This window comes from Cimex lectularius, unplaced genomic scaffold (assembly GCF_000648675.2).
Source record: "Cimex lectularius strain Harlan isolate CLEC.00 unplaced genomic scaffold, Clec_2.1 scaffold186, whole genome shotgun sequence".
In the NCBI taxonomy this organism is placed as follows: Eukaryota; Metazoa; Arthropoda; class Insecta; order Hemiptera; family Cimicidae; genus Cimex; species Cimex lectularius.
The window spans coordinates 983,682-996,570 of record NW_019392979.1 but is presented as its reverse complement, the minus strand read 5'-3'; the positions used below and the strand labels follow the sequence as shown (position 1 = coordinate 996,570).

At 33.9% G+C, this 12,889-nt stretch overlaps 1 long non-coding RNA gene across 1 annotated transcript in view; it reads left to right on the top strand.

Annotated features, from left to right (window-relative positions):
• LOC112127951 overlaps positions 1-12,889 on the top strand; it is a 181,407-nt gene that overhangs the window by 93,529 nt on the left and 74,989 nt on the right. The window lies entirely within an intron of this gene.

Below are 12,889 nucleotides of genomic sequence, written 5' to 3'. Positions count from 1 at the left end.
CGTTTTGAGAAAACTGATCATAGGGTGTTTGGTTTTCAAATAATTGTATTCTCCAAATTTCCTCCATAGGAACTACATATGAAATCAGTTTCTAGTGATGGTTTTTTTAAAGCATGTACGTTCAATGCCTTATTCACAATCTTCTTTTCGACTGAAAGTGGTTTTTTGATTGAAAAACTAAGGTTTACGTGTATGTATTCAATAAAAATGACGAAAGGTAAAGCGGACTATTAAATTTCCCATTGGTATACTTAAATACGCTTTTAGCTGAAAATTGATCTTTGAATTTATTTAGCTTTCAGTCTGTCCTTTAGAAAAAATATTTCTGAAAACATCACGAAGCCGTTCTCTATATTATAATTCGCACTTAACTTTCATCATTCAGTTTTTTCTAAAATCTAAACACAAGCTATATTTTACTTTCTTTGAAACAGTAAAAATAATAAGAAAATGATTGTTGAGATAGTAATAATTTCAACAAATAAAACAAAATTACGATAAAAGTTGCGGTGAATAAAAAATACCAATTGATTGTTTGCTGTCAACATCTTTTTTTTTTTTTTTTTTTATATTGCTGTTTTTGGTTTTCAAATAATTGTATTCTCCGAGTTTACAAGATGCCGACGATTCAGTTTTCTTAGTAACATAACCTCATGCCTTACTTTTGGGAGGAGACATGATTAGGTATCTACCTACGAGAAGGAAGGCAACACGTTTAGGGACTTGAAGACATCATTTTCAAAGAAATTACTGAAATTGAGAGTGCAAGATGCGACGCGGGAAAGAATGATAAGTTTCCAGAATTATCAGCAGAATTACCAACCACCAATTAAAAATCTTGATTAAATTTGTTGACCCATGTCGCTAGTAGGCGCTCTTAACTGTCACTAGTCAACTCTCATTTTGATGAGAGGTAAGTTTCGAACAGAAAATAACAATTCAATATTACTTGAACACTCGTCGAAAAATCTATTTGAGTATATTTTTCGATAGTACAAAAAGTACTCGAAACGGTACTTGTATCGAATGACAATATTTAATACCAAAAGTACTAGGTATCGAAAGAAAAGACGATAGTTATAATCGATACTAACATCAATTGGTATCGCACGTCTCTACTCATCAGAAGTATATCGTTCTGTAATGTTCACTTGGTTATCAGGGATATGGTCAAATAAAATNTATATCGAAAAATGTATCACGTATACAGAAAGGATCCACTCTCCCCTTTCTGGGCCCGCTCATTGAAAGGATTACTGTTAGAAAAGCCCCGATCCCATCTGGCACACCCGGAGAAATAGGGAAGTAGATCAACTGGAAGAGATTGTGCGATTCGGGATATTGCCAAAAGGAGGGGCAGGTGCGGATCGGGATGCCGGGGCAAGCAAAAAAATGGAAAGAAACATATCTTTCAATCCTTTTACTATTTACTCCATAGGAACTACATATGAAAACAGTTTCTAGTGATGGTTTTTTAAAGCATGTACGTTCAATGCCTTATTCACAATCTTCTTTTCGACTGAAAGTGGTTTTTTGATTGAAAAACTAAGGTTTACGTGTATGTATTCAATAAAATTGACGAAAGGTAAAGCGGACTAATAAATTTCCCATTGGTATGCTTAAAAAACGCTTTTAGCTGAAAATTGATCTTTGAATTTCTTTAGCTTTCAGTCTGTCCTTTAGAAAAAATATTTCTGAAAACATCACAAATCCGCTCTCTATAATATTATAATTCGCACTTAAATTTCATCATTCAGTTTTTTCTAAAATCTAAACACAAGCTATATTTCACTTTCTTTGAAACAGTAAAAATAAAAATAAAATGATTGTTGAGATAGTAATAATTTCAACAAATAAAACAAAATTACGATAAAAGTTGTAGCGAATAAAAAATACCAATTGATTGTTTGCTGCCAACATCTTTTTTTTTTCTTTTTTTATATTGCTTTACCTTAGGACATACAGCAACCGAGTAAAAATATTAAACTTATATACACAATACAGGAATATCACAGGTAAATAGCTTGAATATTGGATAAATAATCATATAATAAATATATAAACAAACAGATTATATTTTTTTAATAAGTAATTCCTGGAGGCCGAGTCTGCCCGCCTGGCTCGAACCGACGGCTCCAGTGAAGTTCACGTCCACGTCCTATTTCATATAGTAACAACGCAGTCCTGGAAGAATGCATAAATCAATTTGTAGGCCTCGACCGTTTCCGACACAAGTTACCTGTCAGCTGGAACGGTCCGTCAAAGAGGACTTTCCTACTTTCTTCGTATTCCGGCAGTCAAAGACTATGTGTTTAATGTTTTCTGGCTCATCACACGTTGCGCAGTTTGCCTAGTCTCTGGCGTTTATTCTGTGCAAGTACGTTCCACATATGTCGTGATCCGTCCGGATCCGGGATATTACCGAAAAAATCTTTTGCTACTGTATTTTATTGCACTGAACCATTGGTTTGGGCGTAGCTGGGGGAAAAGTGATTTATACACTCTTCCTGCCGCCCCTCTCTTGTACAATGCTGCCAACATGGAGTTGAATTTGTTAAAATTATATTCTTGTTTCAGTAATAACCTAAATAGTTAGATTTTACTTAAACTGATTAACATTAAGTAGCCTGCTTCAAGAAAAGAAATAATTTTAGCGAGCGAAATTCCTGGTAGAGTCCTTACATAGGTATATCACCTTATGGCACTTGGTGCCTAAGGTCAATAGAAAAGGGTCCATTTTTCATATTGGCAAAAATGAAAATAATCACTACTCATCTAGAATTTAGCAGTGAAATAACTCCAGCTCAAATTGAATACCTACAAATCCATCTTACGTCGAAAGAAACATTTTACCATCGAAAATAAAATGTTGTACTTACCTTCCCCTTTACATATTTCTTACAAATTCTGCATATATTATTTTTTTACACTACATTTGGTTTTAAGCTGGATTTTGTAATTTTTTTTTTTTTGCTTGCACAATTTACAATTTACTTACGGTGTTAGTTTTCTCAGCGCGCTAACAGACCTGAAAAACGCATACAACTATGTACACGTAGAGATCTTTCTTAATAAAATAGCCAAACTAAAAATCCCCTCGAGTCTATGAAATAACATCATTAACCTCATACAATATTCAGTACTACATGCAAAGACGAATGTCGGATTACTGGGACCAAGAAAAACAGGGATAGGTCTACCCCAAGGTTCACTACTAAGTCCAACCCTTTTCAAACTTTATATATACGACTTACGAGAAGGAAATGGGAATATATTAAGAATATACATTTTGCTGTCGATATTACAGTATTCTGTGAAAGGTAGACAAGCAACACGACCTCACAAGAAAAAAGTGCCATGATCTGCATTACGAAAATCGGAGATATAACTAACTAGATGCAATGTGTCATCTAGTTACTAATCGTTAAACTAGTCCAAAAACTACTTTGAAAGTCTCAAAGGAGGTGGTTCAAAATGTGATAGGGTAATGTGAGTGATAAAATACATAAACCATCACAATTAGGTGGAATACATTCTTGCACAGAAGCAGGATCCTTGTCCGTTTGGACCAAGAAATTATTTTTATAAGGACGCTGGGGAGATGCACAAGAAAAAAAGTGGAGAAATTATTGTGCAATGTAAGTCACTCCGGGTGGACTTAGGTGCTTTATTATCTACATCAACGAATGTCCTCTCTGTAAAATATAGAACCTTAAAAAGAAAAAAATAGTTACGAATCTGTGACCAAACGACTGGTGATCCAATAGATGCGAAGTGGTCTAATCTGGTAGAAAAAGTGTTCGAGCTGAACCGGCACTGGGTCCGTCTTACCTCGCGTCTGCACATCATGAGTTCGCCGACTCTCAAGCCATCAAATTACCCAGCATCAGAGGCAGTACTCTTTGGAGAAAAAAATGAACTCCCAATTGGTTTTCATACACAGTCGCAATTGGTGACAACAAGGAGGGACTGAAATAAGCTTTGAAGGAAAAAGTGGAAAGTGTTGTAATCCTTTCTGACTCACTTAGTGCATTGCAAGGAATAAGTCACTTTATGATGAACAACTTATGACTCTCAATAGAGTACGCTTGATGTAAACAAGAAAACATCCGCCGGTGAGGCTGTTATCGATAAAATGACAGATTTAAAAGGAAACATAAAAGTAGATTCACTACCAAAACAGGCATGTGATAAAGGAGGAGGACTTAGTTGCAGATATAAAAAGAAAGTGCTACGAAGAGTAGAACGGCGGTTTTTACGAATCACTGCGGACTAAAGGGAAATAATGGTACAATAAAATCGTGCATTACGATAAAAGCAATGGTATAAAAATGTAATTCTACGTCTACGTATCAAGATTACGGTTTAGTCACAACCACTTACCGGCACACATGCAGAGGATCAGGATCAGGTTTTGCACGAGGATGGGACAAATACAGTATCGAAACCATGTGATATGTCATACCCTGGTGTGCCCAGCTCGGAAGGACGGTAGAAAACCCCTTCTCCCCTGCAAACTCGCACATAGTAAGATGGTAATTCTGCATGAATTCTTTAATTTCAGAACAATCATCACGTTGTAGTGTGATGTAAACAGATATTTTTTGTGCATAGTTAAGATTTATATATTGTAATTTGTCAATGGTTTTATAAACACGCGATTTGGTCATTACTAAATAATTTTGGTCAGACTATCTTCCTTGGTTTGATCTGTCAGACGCATTAAAATTTCCACAAAAAATTAAATGATACTGATTAATCATTGCTGTAATGTAGTTAACAAACATTAACAAATATTGAAAAAGTTAAATTGTCTGAGTCAACATTTTTTATGACCTATTCCCCAGTAAATAAGAAGAAATAATAAATGTTTTGTTTCATTTTGTACTTATCAATGGCAATTTAAGAAAATAAAACAATTTTCATTACGAGGTTTTTCATTAAGGGGTTGAAATTAACAAAATACCGTGTTTCATGCTCTTTCTTTTTCATAAAATAAGAGATAATAAGAAAATTGAACGAAGCCTCAGGAACAACGCTGTCATTTTATTAAGGATGAAAAATAATCTGTTTTATACATTAACTTCTTCATACCCTTTCCGTGTTGTAAGTTTATTATACTTCATACCACTGTCATAAAATATGACGGCGTTATTATATTTCATGCTAGGCGTAGCAGTGGTTAGAATTTATGAGATACTGGAAAAAGGAAATTCAAAAATGAAGAGAAAAAAGTTCCCCAAGATTGTAATTAGTAAAGTTTTGGATCCGGGAAAGGCCGGCGGAAGGGCAAATATTTGCAGGTCCCGAAGGATATATTTAACCCCTTTCCGCCATCCCTTCATCGGCTCTATGAGATTTCTCTGAAAAATGTTTTTCCAACGGTGGAGGTTTAATAAAGTTTTAGAAGTGAGGGGCGGGTGGGATTTAGCGACCTTGCCAAAGGTCATCTTCCTCTACAAACCACCTCGGCCCTCGAACAACCCCCTGCTTAAAAACCTTGACTCATCCAAGTCCCGCCCAGAATTTTCAAAACCGCAATAATCGGACTCTTTCCGTCACGCTCTTGTGGCACGCATTAAATTCGACCTCGTGCCGCATTGCGCACAGTTGAGAGCGCAAACGTATTCAGCGTATTTTGCAACAATCCTCCTTCGGATTCTTTCCGTTTTCTCACGCTCATTTTTCATTTATTTCACCAAATAAAGCAAAAAGCCAACAGAAAACACCCCTATACAGTTCTTATGATTATTTTTAACAGCCTACAACTATTGCCTTTTTTTAGCATAATAACAAAACTGCGATGTCGATCAAATCACTTGGATATGTATGTGGTTTCGAAAATTGTATGCGCAGCAACAAAATTGCGCTTACATTAAATTTTTTTACAAAAGTCCAAAGCTTGATCTAAATATATTGTCACCTCCTTTTCTACTGTATTTTTAATTTTCTGTAAGACGATTTAGACCAAACAACGAGTCATTTTAATTGTATATATGTATTCATCTTTCTATTTCATTTACTTTTTCTCTTTCTCATTTTTCACTATTTTATTATTTGCCCCTATTTTTCTTGCTCTTTTCATCTAGCCTCTCTATATATGTCTCACTTTGTTATTCCGTTGTACTACAATAATTTAGCCAGTTAATAATTTAGTTCATTAGAAAATAAAAAATTGTAATTTTTCAGTTTCAAAAAGACCTCGATATACTATATTGTACAACGTAGGGGTAGTGATGGTTTAGTAGATCGAGCAATAAGTCACTAACTTTCAGTCTAGGTTACAGTATTAATTGGTACAATTCCTGCCTTTAAATACTTTTCTTTCATTTAAAAATTAATTAAGTTATTTTTTCATTATTCTTTCTCTCTCTCTCTCTCTCTCTCTCTCTCTTTCTCTCTCTCCTTCTCCCTCTCTCTCTATCTCTCTCTCTCTCGTTTTTCATTCCAGAATCCTCTTAAAAATCATCTGTTATCTAGTTATGATTGATGCCTCAGATTTAACTTCTTTGTTGTTTTGGTTCAACAATTCATTGGTACAATTCATTATTTGTACTGCATTGTATTGAAAATTATTTTTGTTCACTTATTTATTTTATTAGTAATTTGCTTTTTGCAATTTAAATAAGAAACTGCTCAATTATTATGTAAATTAAGACATCTATTTCAATAAGCAAATTTAAGTAAAAGTTCAATGTAAAACGAATAGATGAAACATATTGACCATAAAAATAAAGTTATTCGATATAATTAATGTTTAATAAATTTGAAGTAAGTTAAACTAACCATTGTAGATGTAATTAGATCTAAGATGTAAGAATGGTCCTTGAGACCAAATTTTGTGTGATTGATAAATAAAACGTTCATCATTTTATTTTATTTTTCATAACGTATTATACTTAACTTATTTAAATTATTGTTGTTTTATCGCTCAGAGAGATATAGTTTCTAGATAATGTTGTCTTTCTTTCTTTCTCACTCTACCACTGTCGCTTCTCTCTCTTCCCCTCTCTCTCTCTCTCTTCCGATTTTTCTCTATTTTCTATTATCTATTTCTATCATCAATAACGATTCTCAACACAGACACACGCAGGCAGGTGAAACATGAGTGGTCTAATAATCAGGATATAAATTGAAAATTTCATCTTCCCGGAATAATAATTCAGATGATGAATTGTGAATCGTATAGAAATTCTATTAAATGCAGGTCTCAAAAGTTTGCGTTGGACAATAGAAATAAAAAGTCTTTTTTTTGGCATCAGCTATTTAGCCACAGCCAGTTTTAATGATTTTTAAATGTAATAATTAATTTTAGTTTAATTGATTAAAGTTCAATTTTCATCTAAATTTCGTTGTTTTGTTGGTTTTTTTTTTACTAGATTTGTTTTTGCGACTCGTTTAGAAATTTGCCAATGGTTTTAAAGACGTCCGCATCTTTGGATTCCAATATCTTTCTCTACTCTATGGATGATCCCAGTATCGGTTGTAACCTATTAAACATAGCCTGACGCTCTGACTGTAATGAAGGGCAATTCACAATGATGTGTTCCATCGTTTCAATTTCATAACACCTACATTTGTTGTGGTCACTTAGATTTATTTTATTCAAATATGCCTTGCATAAGCCATGATTGGATTTTAATCTACACATTATTCTGCATGATATCAAACATTCTTTTTTCACAGCATGTTTTGGTAGATACGTTTGGATTTATATTTTTATATAAAAGGCCTTTTTCCACTTTATCATACTCTTCTTGCCACAACGTTATGCTGCGTTTTTTGATGACTTCGTTTAAGTCTGTATATGGAATTCTCAAGTGTATATTTTTACCATTTAAAGTCGCTTCCTTTGCTAATTTGTCAACTTTTTCATTCTCTATTATACCACAGTGAGCCGGCGTCCATAAAATAATAAGTCTTGCATTGCTCTTATAAAATTAACGTTGCTCTGTTTTTTTTTTGTTTTTTTACCAACTTTATTGAACATAAATGCAGTATTTTTACAGAAAATTGCGACTGTAGGAACCTTGAAAAAAATCGACACTGTTATTAAAAAGTAAAAATTTTTCAGCATCGAAGGTGAATAAATATTTCAGATACAAATCTTCGATTTAGCACATTAAAAATTAAAGAAAATGCCTTATGGACCTGTCTGCATGTTACTATTAGCGTACATGATCTACTTTAATAATTCATCGCGCCGAACTCGCCAATCTCCCTAAAAAGGTTTTTTTTTTCGAGGTACACAACAGCAAAGGTCATGTCATGTTGCGGCCACCGACCCTCCCACCCAAATAATTTTATTTAAATTGCTTTCGGTCAATGATTATTTACCAGAATTGGAATCTAGGGAACCATTTGGAATAGGTAGAACACCATTTCTCATTTAAGATGATTTAGATTGAGTGAATTTTAACATTAACTGGAATTTTCTTAAATTGAATGAAATCAAACCTTCTGTATAAAAAACTCAGGAAGTTAGTTACTTAAAAAAACTTAGTTGTTACTATTATTTATTGGGGGACTGCAATAGTGTTTGTACCTTTTTTATAAGCATTTCGCCATCACAGAATATCATATTGAATTCAAGACTAAATGAGCGCATAATAAACTTTAAGCAGTGGAAAACTTGTTATTGCGCAAACGAATTTACATAAACTAGTGATATACGCTATCCGAGCTAACGACCCGCAAGGGGGCATTCTTGGACCTCTCCTTTAGACGACATATACCGCTGACATTAGTATCTTTCCAGAATCAATTATCCCCACTTTTCCTGACGACACAGCAATCCAGCAATCTTCCCCGCATTAAGATCCGGTCACCGCATATAGAAACCTTCAAAACCATTTGCAGTGCCTCGAAGTTTAGTCCAAAAAGTGGAAACTTAAAATAAGTCTAACTAACTAAGATTACGTTAACTTCTCGCTCAGACGTATAACACTTCCACTTATTTACTTTAACGGGATTTCACTACCCCCTGTCGAACACGTACGTAACTTGGGACTCTACCTAGACCAAACGACTTACTCGAAATCCGCACTCGAAACGAACTGAACAGACGACACAAACTGTTATTTCCACTACTCAACAGACGATCAAAACTTCCACTGATTTACAAAAGATTAATGTGTACCACAGTACTCACACCTATGTGGACTTGCGATACCGAACTGTAGGGTCAACCAATCATTCCAACTTCCAAAGCATCCAGAGATTACGATCAAAAGTACTAAGAAAAATTGTTAACCCTCTTTATTATGTATCAAACCTCACTCTATACCGAGACCTTAATATTCCCTTTGTTCCAGAAGTAGCGTAAAGCAATCACAAAAAATTACATAAATCCCTTTCCACCCATACCCTCGGTCCGTCAGCTCAGTTCCACTACCATTCCAGATAATCCTCACCGTCGATTGAGTCGCCTATGGCCATGTGACGCTCTAATTGATGAAAAAATTAAAAAGTGGTCATATTTTTTCTAAAGGAGTGTGTGGTACATCACTGATAAACGTGTTCATCAAGGGGTCTGTACATATTATTAGAAAATATAATTAACTAACTGACATAGACATGAAAGAATGCATGACGGAGCGAGGAAAGCCGTACCCGGAGGACATCTAACATATAAACCTACTACCCTCATTAATCTACTTCTGAAAATAGATGGAAAATGCAGGAAATGGAAATTCGGAATCACCGCTGCTTCAAAATAGACGAGAATTTAATCATCACACTTTAATTAAGTTCGTTAGATTCTTCCAATTCACAATTTAGACTAAATTGAAGGAAGACACTTTGGCCTCATAAGATAAACTCTCAATCTCCTCTCATTCTCACTTCCAATAGTTTTCTTTACTAATCTCTACACTTTCCATCCCAATATATTTCCTCAAATCCTCTATTATTTTTTTCAATCTTTCGAAGAAATATTCAGAAATCGTGAGATGCGGTCTGGTGTGATGTAGGTTTCAGAAAAAATTTTCTTTATGGTGCCAACGTTTCGATCTTTATTGAGATCATCTTCAGGGCCTGGGATTCACAAACATTGCTTACATTTAACAAATACATGTAGGATGGGGAAAAAGTGAATTTATACAATGCAAAATATATATTTTTTTATTCAATCAAAATATTTCTACTAGATAACATACAATGCAAAATTTTTTTTTTATTCAATCAAAGTATTTCTACTAGATAACATACATATATCATCTCATCACACTCCATACATCAAACATTTTTCACATATTACAATTAGTTAAGGTTTTTAGTTTGAGATAAAAAAGTCAATGGCACGAGCGGGATTCGAACCCACGATCTTCGGCTTGATACGCCGCTGCTCTGCTACTTGAGCTATCGTGACCTCGATCCACCCGTACATCAACTTTCCCTCTCAACCCCACCATTGGAATTTTCCCTCCATTTTGCCATTTTTCAAATGTCGTGTAATCGGATTGGATTCTCGACGACAAATGAAATGGCCACGGAGAGCTTTAGTGAAGTATACTTCATTTTAANAATTACACAGAAGACAAACACTTTGAGCCCTGAAGATGATCTCAATAAAGATCGAAACGTTGGCACGATAAAGGAAATATTTTTCTGAAACCTACATCACACCAGACCGCATCTCACGATTTCTGAATAATTTTCTAAAGAAGGTTCACCACTAAATGATTTCTCCTCACCTGCTTTTTCATGTCAGTTTTATTCTTATAATATTGTTACGGTCGTAATTGTTTTACAGATGTAAATATTAATAAAACAGAAATACCACGTGACAATTGTTTACTCACTTCATCATGTTCGTCCCACTTCAGAACATCTATAGCCACACCAAGATATTTTAGTTTATTTAATCTTTGAATTTCAAAACATTTTTTACAATTGGAAAAACCAATACAACAAGAGCAGCTCACATTTGGATTTCTCTCTCAAGATTAATATGATTAGCAAAAACAAGCACAATTTTAAATGGCCACTAAGCAAAAATCGTTTGTATAGAAACTATTTTCTTTAAATTTTAAAATATCTATCATCCGTCGTCCTATTGTATTTCTATTCTCGTACTGGGCCATGATGAACAACAAAACCTTAATAAACATTACAAAAAGATGGGACCTAACAAAGACCTCTGATGTACGCCTTATTCAATCAAAATAAGATGAAACCATTGCAAAGAAACGTTCTGATACCCAAATCATCAAGTTTTTAGATAATTATTAATTAATATCAAATGTCTTGGTTATATAAAAAACCTGCTACTTTTCTGTCTACATATCGTAGAACTTGTGGCATTAAACTAACGAGTGCATTCTCAACGCACATTTCTCTTTGAAAACCGCTGTTGTTTGTAAATTGTTTAAAGTTTATAATATTATTTTGTAGGAAAAATGAATATTTGACTGTGAACTTTACCGATCACTGGCACCTTTATTGACAGGGCGAAGTAGCAGCCGGCAAATTCAAATGCTGTCTGAGATTTATTTAAAATAGGAGAAACCTAATATTTTAAACCGGAGTTTACTGGTTTTATGCAAAACGAACTTGGCTGATTGACGGAATATAAATTTCGAGAACTCACATCATTTACCCTTAAAATACCGCTTAATTCTTAAGGTCGAATGTATGTTAAAACGTAAATTTTCATTTTGAGTACAGTCTTGAGAGATAGTAGGTTGTCTTCATAATAACAGAGATAAAATAATAAAAATAATAATAAATAAAAGCACAGTTCTAGATGAACAGGAATCCATAAAAATGTCCCTGAATGAAGATTCAGTACGGATTATCCTCCGTGTAAAAGCACATTAGAGGATGTTTTTAACATTATTGTTTTTTTATAAATATTAAACCTCAAGTGGTCTGTAAAAATTCCTTGTAGGAAAACCTATCGTCTCTTTTATTAAAGAAAGAAATGAACATAGTAAATTAAAGGTTCCTAGTTGAAAAAGAAATTAGCTTAGTAATTTTTCAAAAAAAAGAAACTTTTGCCACAGAAAATGGACAAATTATTAATTAATTGATTGATCTTTAATGTTTATTACACAAACACTCACTCATGTACACCATACAAAAACAAATCAACACACAATATTGCAACAATTTAATGGTCTTGTTAAGATTAAACTAAAATTTCTGATTAAAAATTGCAACGTGTCTGCAATTTTCTTTTTAATAAAACACTGAACTGCTTGAAAGTATAGGATGTTTTTCAAATAGAGGACAAAGTTGTTCTGCTGGGGGAGAGGGCCAAATCAATAGCCACTTTTCCTTTTATTCATTTTCAATAATTGTCCAAGTTGTTAAGAGCAGCGGTTGATTTAAGGAGACAAAGACATTTAATTAATTTCCATTTATCTACGAGAGCAGGCGGTCGGTCGTGGAGGTAACACGCTTCTAATAGATTAAGTGATAATATAATTGCAGCCGCGTTTCAAATCGACAATGTAAATTGCCCTAGTCGTCCCTGTGTTCAACAAGTTGTCGCGTTGATGGATCGTTGAATCGTGTCGTTTTGCAAGAGAAAAAAAGCGGAATTTGTTATTAACAAATTAGAAACTGGAAAAGTCAAATGTCTTGACTTATCACCAAATCGAAGAAACTCTAGCGTTTCGGTGAAAAGTAAATTTTTAATGTGACAAGCAAAGAACAACAAACCCCTTCGGATATCGACCGATAGTTCGTAAACACAAATATTGAAACGACAATCGTCTTGGGTCAATGATTGAAACATTTATTTTGGTTAATAAAAACTATAAAGAATATTAATCAACACAACTAACAAGTAAATAACACTAACATGTTAATTTTAACATTATTATTTTTAAATTCATTAGAGTTCGTGGTCCGATTGACCGAATAATTTTTTTTCAATTAATCT